General features: G+C 32.7%; 1 protein-coding gene and 1 pseudogene across 1 annotated transcript in view; both read left to right on the top strand.

Annotated features, from left to right (window-relative positions):
* Window positions 1–211: 211 nt before the first annotated feature.
* The window catches only part of LOC145240064 (uncharacterized), a 359,978-nt gene continuing 342,758 nt past the window's right edge, over window positions 212–17,431 (top strand). The window contains exon 1 of the mRNA XM_080103690.1: window positions 212–819. The gene's annotated coding sequence lies outside the window, so the exon portion shown is untranslated. The remainder of the gene's footprint in view (window positions 820–17,431) is intronic.
* Window positions 5,353–5,469, top strand: LOC145240418 (5S ribosomal RNA; annotated as a pseudogene).

The following is a 17,431-nucleotide window of genomic DNA, read 5'->3' on the forward strand; positions in this document are numbered from 1 at the left end:
ACACACGCTCGTGCGCACGAGCGCATGCGCACACATACACACACGTATGTGCACACACATACGCACTAACTCATGCGCACACACGCACTAACTCAGGCATGCACACGCACACACACACAAACAGACACGCAGCACGCACATACATACACAGCCTCTCTCTCTCTCTCTCACACACACACACACACACACACACACACACACACACACACACGGACTTCCCCTCCTCCATCCGGAACCGACCGCCTACCCACACACCGGGATTTTTCACTCCCCCGCATCATCGGCGTTGTGGCACAGAAAGCCCCGATCGACGATTTGTGCCGCAGAATCCGAGCGCGTGTCACAAGCACCAGCGCCGAGGAGGCACGCACGTCACACCTGTTGTTAGGGGGCTGTCATCACGTATGCGACACTTCATCAAACATACACACACACATACACACACATACAGGAAAAACGAAATATATATATACACACGTACTTAACATACGTATACACTCTTCATCGCAACCATACATGTAGACAATCGCACATGTTCTAACGCATTTCCTTACATACGCACAATTAGTAGCGTGTCGGTTATACACGCGTACATACGGGCTTTGTGTCTGGTATACGCGCACACATACGGGCTTTTGCGTGTGACGGACAACCAGTTGGGTCGCCGGTCGACCGGGTAGTTTCATTTTACTTACCAAATATCTACTGGACACTTGTCCGAAACTTCTGTGGACACTAATCACCTGGACAAAGGTACTGGCCATTAGGTTTGACCACCCCCACCCGTTCGAGGTGTTCCTTTCTTATTTACACGCACAGGTAAGGCAACTTAATTCGTCAGCATTATCATTTATTGGTAGAAACTTCGTAAAATGTTCCAGTTATTATAAAATTGTTTGATGTTTTTTTTATATGTATTTAAAATTTTTTTAAAGCTGTTTTGACTTCGAGCTTTGCTTTTTTTTTTTTCGCTTTTTATAAAAATAAATAAATATTATTACTATTTATTTTTATTGTTTTCGTTTATTTATAGTAAATTTTTTTTATGTTTTTTTGTTTTTTTATTAACGCTCTTTATTTTCCCGCCATTATTGGTACTTCGTTCCTATTTGGTTGCCTCCCACGAGGGCAAAGTTAGACAGGAGACTCGTTTTTTTTTAATGCAAGGAAGAAATCCGGCTCCCCCAAAAGGGGTTACTCTGAATTAGAACATGAATAAAAATTGTCTCAGTCTATAAGGATTTCTCTGTCAATATTAATTATTTAGTTGTTTTTTTTTCTTTTTACTTTTTGTTAGTTTTTTTCTTTTTTTCTTTGATCCATTTTTTCTTTCTTTCTATTTTTGATTAATATTGTTTTTATTGTTTTTTTACTATTTGTTAGTTCTTTCTTTCTTTTCTTTTTTATAAAAATACTTTCTTTTTTATAAAAATACTTTCTTTTTTATAAAAATACTTTCTTTTTTCCTTTATTGTTTGAGTATTGTTTATTTCTTATCCGCTTTTTTTAGTCATTTTTGTTTTTTTAACTTTGTGTTTTTTTTTAGTAATGCACATTTCCTTATCTTTCTTTTTTTGTTAGGATGTCTTTTTTCTTTTTTTCTTTCTTCACTTTTTTCTCTTTTATGATTGCCTCTTTCTTTCTTTCTTTCTTTCTTTCTTTCCATTTCATATTTTTGTTACGGTTGTTTCATTTTTCTTTCTTTTCGTTCTTTTTGTTAGGATTGCTTTTTTCTTTCTTTCTCTTTTCTTTCTTTCTTTCTCTATTTCTTGTTAGGATTGTTTATTTCTTTTTGTCTTTTTTCTTTCTTTATCTCCTTTCTTCTTGTTAGGATTGATTCTTTTTTTCTTTCTTTCCTTTTCATGTCTTTGTTAGGATTTCTTCTTTCTGTCTTTCGTTTTTTCTTTCATTCTTTTTTCCTATTTTTTGTTAGGATTGCTTGTTTCTTTCTTTCTTTTTCTTTCTTTCTTTCTTTCCTTTCTTTTCGTAAGGATTACTTCTTTCTTTCTTTTTTCTTTCTTTTTCTTTCTTTCTTTCTTTCTTTCCATTCCTTTCTTTTTGTAAGGATTACTTCTTTCTTTTTTCTTTTTCTTTCTTTCTTTCCATTCCTTTCTTTTTGTAAGAATTACTTCTTTCTTTCTTTCTTTTTTCTTTCTTTTTTCTTTCCATTCCTTTCTTTTTGTAAGGATTGCTTATTTCCATCTCTCTTATTAAAATATTCTTTATTTCTATTTTCATTTCATTATCGAAACTTTCTTTGCATAATTTTTTTTAGTATCAGCCTTTCTTATTTATTTTCTTTATAGCGTCATGCTTTCGTTTTCTTTTTTTTTTTCAGCGTTGTTTCTTTCTTCTTTTCTTTCTTTCTTTCTTTTTTCTTTCTTTCTTTCTTTCCATTTTAAAAACCCTAAACATTCCTCATTTCTATTTTCATTTCATTATCGAAACTTTCTTTGCATAATTTTTTTTAGTATCTGCCTTTCTTATTTATTTTCTTTATAGCGTCATGCTTTCGTTTTCTTTTTTTTTTCAGCGTTGTTTCTTTCTTCTTTTCTTTCTTTCTTTTTTCTTTCTTTCTTTCTTTCCATTTTAAAAACCCTAAACATTCCTCATTTCTATTTTCGCTTTCTTTAAAATAAATTCTATTTCCGTTCCCCACCACGTTTCATTTGCTTTTTCTTATTTCATTTTACTTTAATTGAAATTAAAAAAAAAAAAATAGGGGACACCACACCCTTGATTTCTATATAAGATACATAGATATCTGAATATTCCATTAAAAATCTCCTTTAGATCTCAAACACTGAGTTAGTAAAGAAATTGAGATCGTAATTTTCCTCTCCTCAAGTGACCATTTTAATATATAGTAGAATAGCTTTTTGTGGTCTCTTGATCTTACTGGATTCCAGGACAAGAATTCATCTGGTCTGGTTGAACATCCAACTTCGTGTTATTACTTGAGATAACATCAGAAGTTGCAGAATTCTTTGTAAAAAAAAAACAAACTAGTGTAAGTTAGCCATATCGAGATCTTATTTGAGCTGCATATATTTGAATATTTAGTCAGGCTTTAGTTGTAGATAAAATATCCTTATGTCAGGTTTTTCTGATAAACCCTTGTAGAAAGATACCTTAGACACTGTAGGATAGTCTATAGCAGGCATTTAAGTTCTCTCCAGTAGGTAATCAAGTTCTATGTATGTATGTGTGTATATATGCATATGCATACATATATACACACTATATGAATGCATGTATGTATGAATGCATGTATGTATGTATGCATGTATGTATATATGCATGTATGTATGTATGTAAGCATGTATGTAAATGTGTGTATGCATGTATGTATGTATGTATGCATGTATGTATGTACGCATGTGTATATGTATGTGTGTATGCATGTATGTATGTATGCATGTATGTATGTGTGTATGTATGGATGTATGTGTGTAGGTATGTATGTATACATGTATGTATGTATGCATGTAGTATGTACGCATGTGTGTATGTATGTGTGTATGCATGTATGTATGTATGTATGCATGTATATATGTGTGTATGTATGGATGTATATGTGTAGGTATATATGTATGCATGTATGTATGTACGCGTGCATGTATTTATATATGTATATATGTATGTGTGTGTATATATGTATGTATGCATACGTGCATGTATGTATGTATGCATGTATGTATGTATGCGTGCATGTATTTATATATGTATATATGTATGTGTGTGTATATATGTATGTATGCATACGTGCATGTATGTATGTATGCATGTATGTATGTGTTTTTCGTCGATTTGTACGTTGAGTTCTTTAGAAAATTATGTGTGAATTTGTCATCATCATCATCATCATCATCATCATCATCATCATCATCATCATCATCATCATCATCATCATGTACTAGGAAGGAGGAAAAAGAACAGGATGGAAAAGGGACAAAAACGGTCCAGCCGCTGATCACTTACTATGTATGACTTTTGGAATGTTCCTTCATGTGTATTTTACATGCATATGTGTGTTTGCACGTATGTATAGGCATATGTATGTGCGTATTTGTGTGCCTCTACGTGATTATGGTTGCATGTGTGTGCACATGCATACGTATGTTGGCGTACACCTGTATGTACGCATGCGTTTATTGTCATGTGCATGTGGGGTGGAGAGGGCTCCCGTAAGCCGTTGTGAAGGCAACTCCTCTAGGAGAAGCAAATTTTAGATTAAAAAAAAACATAAAGCGCGAGACCAGTACCTGTTTTAAGCTGGTCTGCAGTTTGACTGATTGCTGGCTATCTTGCTCTTGCTTGTTGCTGGATGTCAACATTTTGAACCGAGAGAGAGATTTAGCTGCCGTACAAAGCTAAAACTCTGTAACATACTCTATGTATAGATACTCCCTCAGCCATGGAAAAGTTGTGACGCGTGTAGGCCTTAAATGCTGGAAGCATGTAATAATTGATCTGCCATCATTATATGTATATATGTATGTATAGGTGTATGTATGTTCATCTAAAGATGTATGTATATGTGTGTATATCTATGTGTTTATGTATGTATATGTGTATATGTATGTATATATGTATGTGTGTGTACGTATATACGTATATCTATTGTTTGTATGTATGTGTATATATGCATGTGTGTGTATGTGCATATATGCTTGTGTGTGTATGTATATATATACATATGTGTATGTATGTATGCGTATGCATGTATATGTGTATGTATGTGCATGTTTGTGTATGAGTGCATATTCATGTATGTGTATGTATATATATGTGCATATGTATACATATGTGTATATGTATATGTGTGTATGTATTTGTATATATGTGTGTATTTATATGTATGTACATGTGTATGTATGCGTGTGTGTATGTATATGTATGTATGTGCATTATGCATTGTGTATGTATATATGTATATATGCGTGTATGTTTATAGATATGTATATTTGCATTTATATATATATGTATGTATGCCATTAACCGTCTTGTGTGTGTTTATGTATGTATATGTATGTGTATTATGTTTGTGTATGTATGTATGCATATATGTGTGTTATATGTATGTGTGTATGTGTATGTATGTGTGTATATGTATGTATGTATGCGTGTATGTATATATATGTATGTATACTAGTGACCATCTTCAGTGTTATGTCTGTTGAAGCGTGTGAATTTTGCCGGCAGGACTAAAGTCATTTTCGGCTCATGGACTTTCAGTACCTGAAGGAGTGGCACTCGTCTGACAAGACGTTACAATCATCATGTATGTGTGTGTATGTATGCATGCAGGCAGGCATGTATGTATGTATGTATGTATGTGTGTATGTATGTATGTGCGGCATAATTACGTTGACACACCGGTTCTCGTCAGATCACCGAAATTAAGCAACGTTGAGCCTGGATAGTACCAGATGGGTGACCATTTGGGAATTCTAGGCACTGTATGTTCCTTCCGTTTATCTCAGCATTGTTTCCAGTCGTCCTACATCTCCAGTTGCCATTGGTGTTCAACAAAATCGACTAAAGATAGGTGTGGTTAGTGATTGCGCAACTCTTGCCACAAACATTTCACGCGCAGGCACACTTTGTGGGTAACCATAGTCTGTCAAGACTGAAGGAAGCTGTATGTATGTATGTATGTATGTATGTATGTATCTATCTATCTATCTATCTATCTATCTTACTATCTGTTTTCAATATATATATATATATATATATATATATATATATATATATATATATATATATATTTATTATTCTTAAAACAGTAATCTACGTACACGCGTGTTTCGAGGTAATTACCTCTCGTCAGCCTAGTTCAACTGTTTCTAGGGATCGAACGTCAGACCATGTTTACCACAGTCCGATGTTCGATCCCCAGAAACAGCTACGATGACGAGAGGTAATTACCTCGAAACACGCGTGTACGTAGATTACTATTTTAAAAATAATAAATAAATAAAAAAATGTTATATACGTCCAAAGAAATGAAAGGGCGACTTTCTAAAAAAAAAAAAAAAAAAAAAAAATGAGCTTCGAGGCGGAGCCAATATTAACCGTATTTATCGTTTGAAAAAAAAATATATATATATATACTACTATAACTTTGTTTTTTTTAATGTATTGATATTGTGTTGATATTCATATTAAAATATTTCTTAATTTATTCAAAAAGAAAATACAACTTTGTTATATATGGGTCGTGGAATTGTCTAAATCTGCAAAAGATTTAGCTAATTTGCGTATTCTTTTAACCATTAATTTTAATTAATTCCCTATTAGTTTTTTCGTTTTTTTTATGAGATAATCATCTTTAGTTAACTTTTACATGCAGATATTCTACATGATTTATACTTGCGTAATATTTGCGTAAAACGTTTATAGTAAACACAAACTTCTTTCTTTTTATGTATGCATATACATATTTATTTTATAAATTTGTATGCATATACATATTTATTTTTAAAATTTGTATGCATATACATATTTATTTTATAAATTTGTATGCATATACATATTTATTTTTAAAATTTGTATGCATATACATATTTATTTTATAAATTTGTATGCATATACATATTTATTTTAAAAATTCGCCTTCCAAACCCGTATGTCAGATTTAGTCTACAGACATGAAACTTAATATATAGGGTATTTGAAACCATGCAAAGCTTTATAATTGGGTTTTAGCTCGGGAAAATCGATACAAAAGTGCTTAAATTAAAGAAACAGAACTTACCAGTGAACGTTGAATGACGGCATTACGAATATGCATGCGTAACGTAATAGCTATTGATTCACGTTTTAATGCTTAGCCTTGCAGCAAACATGTTTTCATAGCTCAAGTATTAAGGTCAAAGGAAAAAGTTTGGTTTCGATTCTCGGTGGTAACGTAAGAGTCATTTTGTTTTTAATTTTTAAATCATTACTATATATTGGGTCCAGTATAATATAATAATAAATACGAATTCTGCATTAATGAAAATATCATATTTAAGCGTATTTTACGACCGGGCAATATATATTTATATATATATATATATATATATATATATATATAAATATATATAAATATATATATATATATATATATATATATATTTATATATATATATATATATATATATATATATATATATATATATATTTATATACATACACACACATACGCGCACACACACACACACACACACACACACACACATATATATATATATATATATGTGTGTGTGTGTGTGTGTGTGTGTGTGTGCGCGTATGTGTGTGTATGTATATAAATATATATATTTGTGTAAACAAATCGAGCGGCGGTATTTCGGACGATGTCAAAACATCGTTAAATTCACTACTCGTTCAGCGGCCGCCAATAGCGTAATGGTTAGGAGCCTTGACTGCCATACAGACAGTCGGGTTTCAATCCTGGCTTGAGGTGGTTGCCTGTCTAGCCGCACTGATGAGCTGTGAAACAGCGAAACAGTACTGTATGTGGATGACTATATATATATATATATATATATATATATTCTTCAGAACAAAGTTATCCAACAAATCAACTGGTATGGAAACCTGTGATCATAGGTCTTACAACTTACAAAACATTATTGACAGTAATATTCTATAAGGATGATCCCATATAAATAAAAATTTTCAATATACAAGATAGAGCAAATAAATCAAATTTTAGTAATTCAATAAATTGAACATTTATGACGTAAAATGGTTAAATTTCAAATAAAAAATAGAATCCTATAGGATAAGGAGATATAATATTTCCAATGTATTTTTTGTCTTAAAAAAATTTTGATTTGAAATTTAACCATTTCGTGTCATAAATTTTAATTTATTGAATTACTAAAATTTGATTTATATATATATATATACATATATGTATATATACAGATATGTATGTATGTGTGTGTGTTTTTGTGTGCATATACATATATATATATATATATATATATATATATATATATACATATATATATATATATATATATATATATATACACAGTGTAACCCGGATATAAGAAACTTTTCCGATTCTCAAGCTCTCTTATATCAGAGTTACATTCATATCCGGGTTCTTATATCCGGGTTACCCTGTACATTAACACAAGCAATAATTTAGGACAGGAGAAAATCTCTCTTATATCCGTTTTTCTTATATCCGGGTTACACTGTATATATATATATATATATATATATATATATATATCTTTATATATATATATATCTTTATATATATATATATATATATATATATATATATATATATATATATATATATACAAGTTAGAAAAGCATTTCATCTAAGGCATGAAAATTGTTAAGCAAAATGTTTTTACTATAAGCTTTAAAAATAAAGGTACAAGATTCAATTTGAAATTTATTTATCTTCAAAGTGCACTTTTATAAATTTTACAAAATAAGGTATGCAAATTTAATACCTTACTTTATAAAATGTATAAAAGTGCACTTTGAAGATAAATAAATTTCAAATTGAATCTTGTACCTTTATTTTTAAAGCCTATAGTAAAAACATTTTGTTTAACAATTTTAATGCCTTGGATGAAATGCTTTTCTAACGTGTATCCTATCTTTTTAAGATTATATTTTATTTAATTTATTAATTTGGATTTAAAAAAAGATGAATGTGATTTTGTATGTATTTATAAAAACTCTCCTACTCTCTATTTCAGTTTGTATTTCTCCTCACAGCACAACTCATTTTTGCAACCCCCTCTTTGTATTATTACAGGTCTGAATATTCTCTCTGTTTCAGTTTGTAATTCTCCTCACTCCACAACTCTTTTTTGCAACTCTCTCTTTGTCAGACATGTCTGAATAATAAGAAAAACTTTAAAATAACTTTTTTAGATTAATTTTTTTAAAACTTCTTTCAGAATAGAAAATCTTTACAATTTAATAAGGAACATATTTCATATAGGTTTCATTAAAAATATTCAGTAGATAACGAGAAAAATAGGGATGGAAATTTCAAAAGGACTGTATAACTGATTACGCTCAATAGTAGTCCTCGCCAGCGAAAGTCTTTGTTATTGTTATTCTATTATCATTATTTAAAACATTTTGTGTCCTGCGCTTTCGCCCGAGGACTAATATATATATATATATATATATATATATATATATATATATATTATATATATATATATATATCGTGTAATTCAGTTTTATTGGATAGAATTATTAAAGCGGTCATTTACTTGCTAAAGAGCACGTATTTTATTCAATGACACTATACTTTAATTGGTTTTTCCCTCAGTACCTTCGGTATCACGGAAAACTGGAAACAACCACATACTAAATGTGCCCGATTTGTCAGCTAATATATCTTTATTTATTTATATATCTATCTATCTACCTATCTGTCTATCTATATATCTATTAAAGTGTATATCAATGAATCTATCTACACCTCTCTCTCTCTTTCTCTCTCTCCCTCTCTCTCTCTCTGTATATATATATATATATATATATATATATATATATATATATGGTTTCTGTATCTTTCCTTAAACGCGAATTCCGTGGCCCCAAGATATACCTTCTTTATATATATAAAGTCAATCAATATGCGTATTTTGTTTAAGTTCATTTGTTATTGTTTTTATTATTACTATAAAATTCTATTGGAAAAATTACCTAGTCATTTGTACTAGCAGGATATGCTTCGGATCTTAATAAACACAAACAAACACACAAATACAAGCAACTCTGAGTACGCTAGACTTAAAAAGGTCTAGCAACAAAAACATGTATGAACGTATGTAACCAAAAATGTCTGTATTTAAAAACAATATCTCCTATCCATAACTCCCCCCCATATATATATATATATATATATATATATATATATATATATATATATATATTGTGTACAGAAAGTTGTTAGTTGAGAGATCATTGGTACCGTCGGTTTCAAGCCCGATAATAAGGCCCGTTTAAGGTATCCTTATCAAGCTCTCTTCAGCCACGGGCCTTATTATCGGGCTTGGAACCGACGGTACCAATGATCTGTCTCAACTAATAACTTTCTGTACACAAAATATAAATACGCTCTTACAATTTGGATTTTCCTTTTAATTGAGCACTCTGCTGGAATTCTTTTTCCCCAAAAAACTAATCATATATATATATATATATATATATATATATATATATATATATATATATATATATATATATATAGTAAGTTATAACATGTATATGGCGATTAAGCTACACTGAATATTCCTCGTTTCATCCACTTCCGTTCACTTTTTTATGATGTTTGATTAAAAAAACATGTAATAACGTTTCATGAATATATTTTTATCATAACCGTTCAGGTTTGAGGAAAATCCAAAAATTTGTATGGTGTACGTCTGGCGTGGTCCCTGGCCTTGGTAGAGTCCATCTTAAATGAGGATAGCGTCTTTCTCTTGGCAATGGATCCCCTAGCTATTGAATGTAAGGTGTTGACCACGTCTTTCAGGAATTTTTTAAGTTCGCACGTGCTTACTACTTTTACATATACCTGTTACTTTTTGGTGGTTGAAACGATTTTCGTTATTTAGAAACCATCACGTCGAAATGTCCTTGCTTTGAATGGTGAGAGGAAAGCGAATTCTAATAAAGTGAGAAACAAAGAGGGTTAGCAATTTGAGTCATTTGCTTTTTGTGTTCGTTAAAATCATTTTGCGATTCAGTCGTGACAAAACTAAAGTACCATATTCCAAAAATCACGTACATTGATCAAGTTTTATTTTTCTAGGAGAAAATAAAATTTTATCAGTATCTAACGAGTGAATCTCGTATCGGATATTTTAATAAATGTATCGCGAAACTAAGGGTGATAATTAAAAAAAAATAATCTATGTTTATTACATTTTTGTTGTAATGTCTACGAAGTTCCATTAATCACCTAAAATTGATTTTTTTATAAAAATAAAACTACTTGATTAATTTACGTGATGTTTAGAATATGCTATTCTCGTTTTGTCACAGCTACGTACATTATACAGATTTTTTCATTAGTTTTGTTTTTTTTAATATAGGAGAATTTTGGATAAGGACATAAAAATACTGTACGGTCACCATTTTTTTTTTTTTGAAATTTCCCAAAATAACTCGTCATATTGTTTTTATTCTTTAGGTTGTGTCTTTTTGTTTGTGTCACGAAATTTTTTGATTTTCTTTTTATTTCTTTACGGAACTCCCTCTCCCTTTCACTCTACCCCCACAGATCACCCGACCTTCCCCTGCCAGGTAATATTTATAAAAAAAAGCTTTTCCTGCATTCACCTTTACATATGTAAACAGTCGGGAATGTGGCCACTCAGCGAGGAATTTATTTGTAATAACTCGTCTCCCTCTTACCCCATTTCTCAAGCATGTTAAAAGGAAGATAACGAGATAGATAGACGCATAGAGTAAGTAGATCACACACACACACACACACACACGCACACACACACACACACACACACACACACCACACCACACCACACCACACCACACGCACACCACACCACACACACATACACACACATGTATTATTTTATATATTTAATATATATTTTTTTGTATTGAGCACTCTTAATAACCTCGTTTTAATTCACGAGTTTCCCTTATGAATACGTTTAATTTGGTATATATATATATATATATATATATATATATATATATATATATATATATATATATGTGTGTGTGTGTGTGTGTGTGTGTGTGTGTGTGTGTGTGTATTATCAGAATAAGAGAAATAGTATTCCGATAAAATAGAGAAACAAAAAGGAACAAACCGAGTTACGTGTTCATCAACGTTTCTTCTTCATTTCATCCAGAGGAAGTCTCGAAATGAAGACGAAACGTTGATGAACACATAACTCGGTTTGTTCCTTTTTATTTCTGCCCCTCTCTCTCTATCTCTTTCTTTTTCTCTCTCTAGAATAAATGACAAAAGTCTATATTCCAAAGTCCATGATGTTGACCATCTTGTAATTTATTCCTTTAATTCAGTTGAGATTTACAATTCTTGACAGCATCTGTTTCGTAGCACAAACTCAATCAATCACTTCATTATTATATCAATTAGTGAATCTATTTGTCCAGATTCTGATGTAATTATCGATTACGTACTAAATTCCGGATTCCGATACAATTACCGATTCCGATACTTTATAAATCTTTGAATATTTAACTATAAATTTGCTATTTTTCCCAATTAGCGTAAAAACACAGTAAATGTGCAAATATTACTTCAAAAGTATATACCCTGCATATCAAATTTCTAGTCTATAGACTGAAAATTGACAGAGTTATTGTGTAGGGAAATGTACACAGACACACAAACACACACACAGACGGACAGAGAGACAGACACGTTCACTTTTATAGATATAGTAGCAATTCCGCCCGACTTTGCTCGGGCTCTATGTACTGTTCATAACTTTCTGTGCATATGTATATATTAAAAAGTGTGAATATGTACGGTAATGCGTTTCTATAAAATAGGCCTTCTTAAATACCATAGAGAAATATTGGTAGAGACTGCAGAGGTCGAATTTTTTAAAACTTTAACTTCAATTTTGACCCCTTAACATTTATTGTTTTGGGCTCAAATTATATTAAAATGTTGGACCTATGTCAACGTAACACATATCCAAAATTCGCGGAGGAGTTTGGTAGAGTTTGTAAAGTTCAGCTCTGTAAACTTTAACCTTTTGTCAGCCAAATTTTCACCCCAAAACTGATTAAAAAGCTTGCTGTATGCCTGAATACCCTTTATGTAAACTTTAAAATGTTTAGACCCAAAATTAGTTTAATAGTTTGCTGGAGATCGCAAAGGTAAAATCTTTTGGACATTGACCCTTTGGAAGCCAAATTTTCAGCAAAAAACAATTAAAAAGCTGGCCCTTTGTCTGAATACACTTTATGTAAATTTCAAATGTTTAGACCAAAAATTGTCTGAGTAATTTGGTAGAGATCGCAGAGATCAATTTTATTAAAACTTTGACCACAATTATGACCCCTTAACATTTATTGTTCTGTGCTCAAATTGAATTACAAAGTTACACCCATGTCCTAGTAACCTAATCTAAAATTTAAAGTGTTTAGACTCAGAATTGGCGGAGGAGTTTGGTAGAGTTCTCAAAGGTAAAATTGTTGAACTTTGACCCCTTAACAGCCAAATTTCTGGCCGAAAACAGATTACAAAGATTTTACCAAATCTCCATACCATGTATATCAAATTTCGAGTCTGTAGACTGAAAATTGACAGAGTTATTGTGTAGGGAAATGTACATAGACATACAGGCAAACACTTTCGCTTTTCAAGATATATAGATATACTAGCATTTCCGCCCGGTGTTGCCCGGATATTTGGAGGTGTTTGCTGAGCAAAAAAAAAAAAAAAAAATGCTAGTAGAAGGAGGGATCGAATCCATACCCCGAAGGAGGAAAAGAACGGGGAAATACATGACGTCTTTGCTGTTACAACCACCGGCAAACCGGATCTGACGTAGGTTTAAATTAAGGCAAGACAATCGAAAAGAGCGGATGACTTTCGAAAATATCGGTGAAAAAGGCGACCCCTCACTGTAGAAAAGTGCCCAGCGTATGGTGAAGAAATTACTGCTTTTAGCCGATTTTTCGGTATTTGTCGTCTGAAGGGTCGAGCTTCAAAACGATACTGATCTTGTGAAAATTCGTCGTCTCTGTCGAAAGCTTTAGTCAGACATGCAAACATACATACATACATACATACATTTATATATTGGTAGGTCAAACTTTTCGACCCAAACTGATTAAAAAGCTTGCCCTATTTCTGAATACCCTTTATGTAAAATTTCTAATGTTTAGAACAGAAATTGTCCGAGTAATTTGGTAGAGACCGCAGCGGTCACTTTTTAAAAAAAAAAACTTTGACCCCTATTATGACCCCTTAACATTTATTGTTTTGAGCTCAAATCAAGTTATTAAGTTAGATCCATGTCCAAGGAACCTATATCTAAAAACAAAACAATAAATGTTAAGGGGTCATACTAGGGATCAAATAAAAAAAAATTGACCGCATTTTTTTTTTTTTTGCTCAAAATACACCTGCAAACACCCGGGCAACGCCGGTCTGAAATGCTAGTATCTGATAAAAAACGACATTGTTTTTGCACGGTCAATTATCTGTTCAGTGGACTATGATTAAAATTTGACATCATTTCTCTTTAATGAGAAGAAATATATTTATTGACGAAAACTAAATCATATTTTAATAGCAATTCATTTCTTCACTGTAAAGAGCTTTAATTTCGTGACTGAAGCTGATATCTTTATATATAGTAACTTATGGGGGTTTAACTGTCTGTTTGTTACTTAAAACATGAATACGAAAATTTTCAAATATGTCCCTGATCATTTTTGAAATTCAATATGGCGTCATAAAACGCTTTGCCACGTGTGATTGGAATTCAAATATTTTTTTGAGAGGTGTGGGTGAGGATGGTACGTATAAACACTACAACATTTCCTTTTATCTTTTTCTTTCTTCAAATAATTTTTTTTATTTTTTTTTATTACATTTTCACCCCAAACAAGGCAAATTGCCACTTTGGTGTAGGGGGCTACTATCAGGGGCAACAACTACTGGGGTACTATGTAGGGATTTGGGCAGCAAGATGTCAGTTCACGTTACACTTGAACTTCTGCACGTCAGTACCGTTAGGGAAGCAGGGACCTGGAATGGAATTCCAGAGTCTAGCGGTTCTGGGGAAGAAACTATTGAAGTAAAAAGATCTTTTACATCTAGGGATCTCTACAGTGTGGGGGTGGGATTTAGCTGCCTGTCGGGTTTGTTGAGGGTGTCTACGTCGTGGGTGCACAACTGTCTGCAGTTCGTCAGAGCATTCACCACTAAAATACTTGTAGAAAAGGCAGAGGGATGCAACATTTCGTCGATGGGGCAGAGGCTGAAGCTTAGATGCCAGTTCAGAGCCTATCAGGTTTGTGACTCTCTTTTGAACCTTGTCAAGGAGCGAGAGACTAGTAGCAGATGCACCAGCCCAGATGTGGCAGCAATACTCCATACATGGGCGGATTGTGGCCTTATAGAGGTACAGGATACTTTCGGGTGTTAGAAGTTTTCTAGCACGGTAGAGAGAGCCCACCTTTCTTGCAGCGGCCCTAGCAATGCCTTCAATGTAATTGTTCCAACTCATGTTTCCTGTGAACGTTAGACCAAGGAGTTTGAAAGATGTACTCTCAGATAAAGAGTCGTTGGCCATTGCTATAGGTGGTAGAGAGGGTTTCTTGTAATTATTGAATGAAACTAGTTTAGTCTTGGCAGCATTGAACGCGACCAACCACTTTTGTCCCCATTCCACTACAGATTGGAGGTCTTCCTCTAGTGTTTCTGCCATTTCTTTGGAAATGTGTTCATTCGTCTTCCTGTCGTGCCTGCCATAGAGTGTAGTGTCATCAGCATATATACCCATCTCAGAGGCAATTTTGTCGGGGAGGTCATTTATGAATATCAGGAACAATAGAGGTCCAAGGATAGAACCCTGGGGCATGTTATATTTATGTTATATTAAAAACTTACCTACTGATTTTTGAATAACATGCATCTATGCTTCAAATTCTTTATATCTTCAAAAAAAATATTCATCGCGTTTTGTCTGTTTTTTTTTTTTTTTTTTTTTTTTGCAGAGAAAAATTGCTGATTTTTACTTTACTTTATTTTACGTGATTAAGTTTTGCAAAAGGAATAAAAAAACAAACAAACAAAAAACATTAACATCAATTGTTGGTGCATTTCAGGTAGTGAAGCAAATATTTTTAGACAGCCCGCTCTGATAGCACTAAAAAAAGAAGGGTAGAGAAGAAAAAACGTGTGTGTGTGCGCGTGTGTGTGTGTGTGTGTGTGTGTGTGAGAGAGAGAGAGAGAGAGAGAGAGAGAAGGAAAGAGGGGGATATATAATTCAAGGAATAGAAAGCGGGTATGCGAAATGATCTGATTATACTTCGTGGGTGTATAATGAAGTGCAGATGTAAAGAAGGGGGGGGGAAACTTCATAGTACATTTTTGGGATGTTTTTCTGAAAAGTATTTAAAAAATCTTATTCAAATGAGAGTTCCCTCCCTTATCTCATTATTCATTACAAATTAAACTTGATACGCAAACTTGATTACGTTTGGACGTAGATTTTCCCAGGCAAACAATGTGTTGTCTGACAACGAAAGCTTGTCATATTCATTCGATATTCATAAAGAAATACATTTTGGAAAAAGTGCAGAGAACCGTTCGAAATATAAAAATAATACCACACATGATTTGAATGTTTATTTAATATTCTTTTTGTAAAATGTGAAAAAAATACCCCAATGACACCGAGTATGTTTATATTATAAGAGGGAGGGTCGCCCGGCTCTACCCAGTCGTAAAATATGCTTAAATATGACAGTTTAATTTGTCCAGATTTCGTATATATTATTATAGAGTTGTGATTTTAAAAATAAAAAAAAGAAGTATTTAGGTGCCATCAGCTAGAATCGAAATCGAAAGCAAAACTGTAGCATTTAAAGTTGGTGACGTTACCACTACACCAATGTGACATAAAGTTATTAAAAATAAACTAAGATAAATGTACAAAATGTATAACGTTTTTTTCGATTTCGAACCGTTTTTGATCCCTTAAAAACTATTTTAACCGGCTAAAGACCCTTAAAGAACTGTCCATAAAAAATCCAATAATTTGAGGTTCCTAGCGGCGCTTTGCGACTTTTAGTTTCGGAGGAGATAGAGTATGAAATATGGAGACAGACAGACAGGCATAGTAAGTTTTATAAATTAGACTAGCGGTGGGGGGGGGGCTGGCTTTGCTCGGACGTAAAATACGCTTAAATATGATATTTTAATTTGTCCAGATTTCGTATATAGTAGAACCCCGAGATACGGATGTCATTGATTACGATTTTTTCACATTACGATGTGGAATACGGTGATTTCTAGTCCCCAGTTACAGTATTTGCCTCGCCTTGTGGTGTTATTTAAAATGTTATTTGATTATATACATGTGTATTATATACTGTGCTGTATGTTGTTAATAATTTTAATGTCGTATCCCGGGGCTCTACTCCATATTATTATAGAGTCGTGATTTCAAAAGTAAAAAAATAGAGAGAATTTGGGTGCTATCAGCTAGAATCGTAACCGAATCTGTAACATTCAAAGAAGCATGCCTTCTCCACAAGCGCTGATGGAAGCTCGGCGAATACACGGCGAATGGTGGCGATCAGGCTGGCTTCGGTGCTGCGGGAGGTCGTTGGTAATGTTCTCGACGTATGACCAAACTAAGTAGTTCAGCAGGTTCAGGTAAGGGGGGAGAAGGAGGCCAGTGCGAGAAGAGTACGA

The sequence above is a fragment of the Euprymna scolopes genome, chromosome 19 (genome assembly GCF_053919585.1).
Source record: "Euprymna scolopes isolate OS-2025 chromosome 19, ASM5391958v1, whole genome shotgun sequence".
NCBI classification, from domain to species: Eukaryota; Metazoa; Mollusca; class Cephalopoda; order Sepiida; family Sepiolidae; genus Euprymna; species Euprymna scolopes.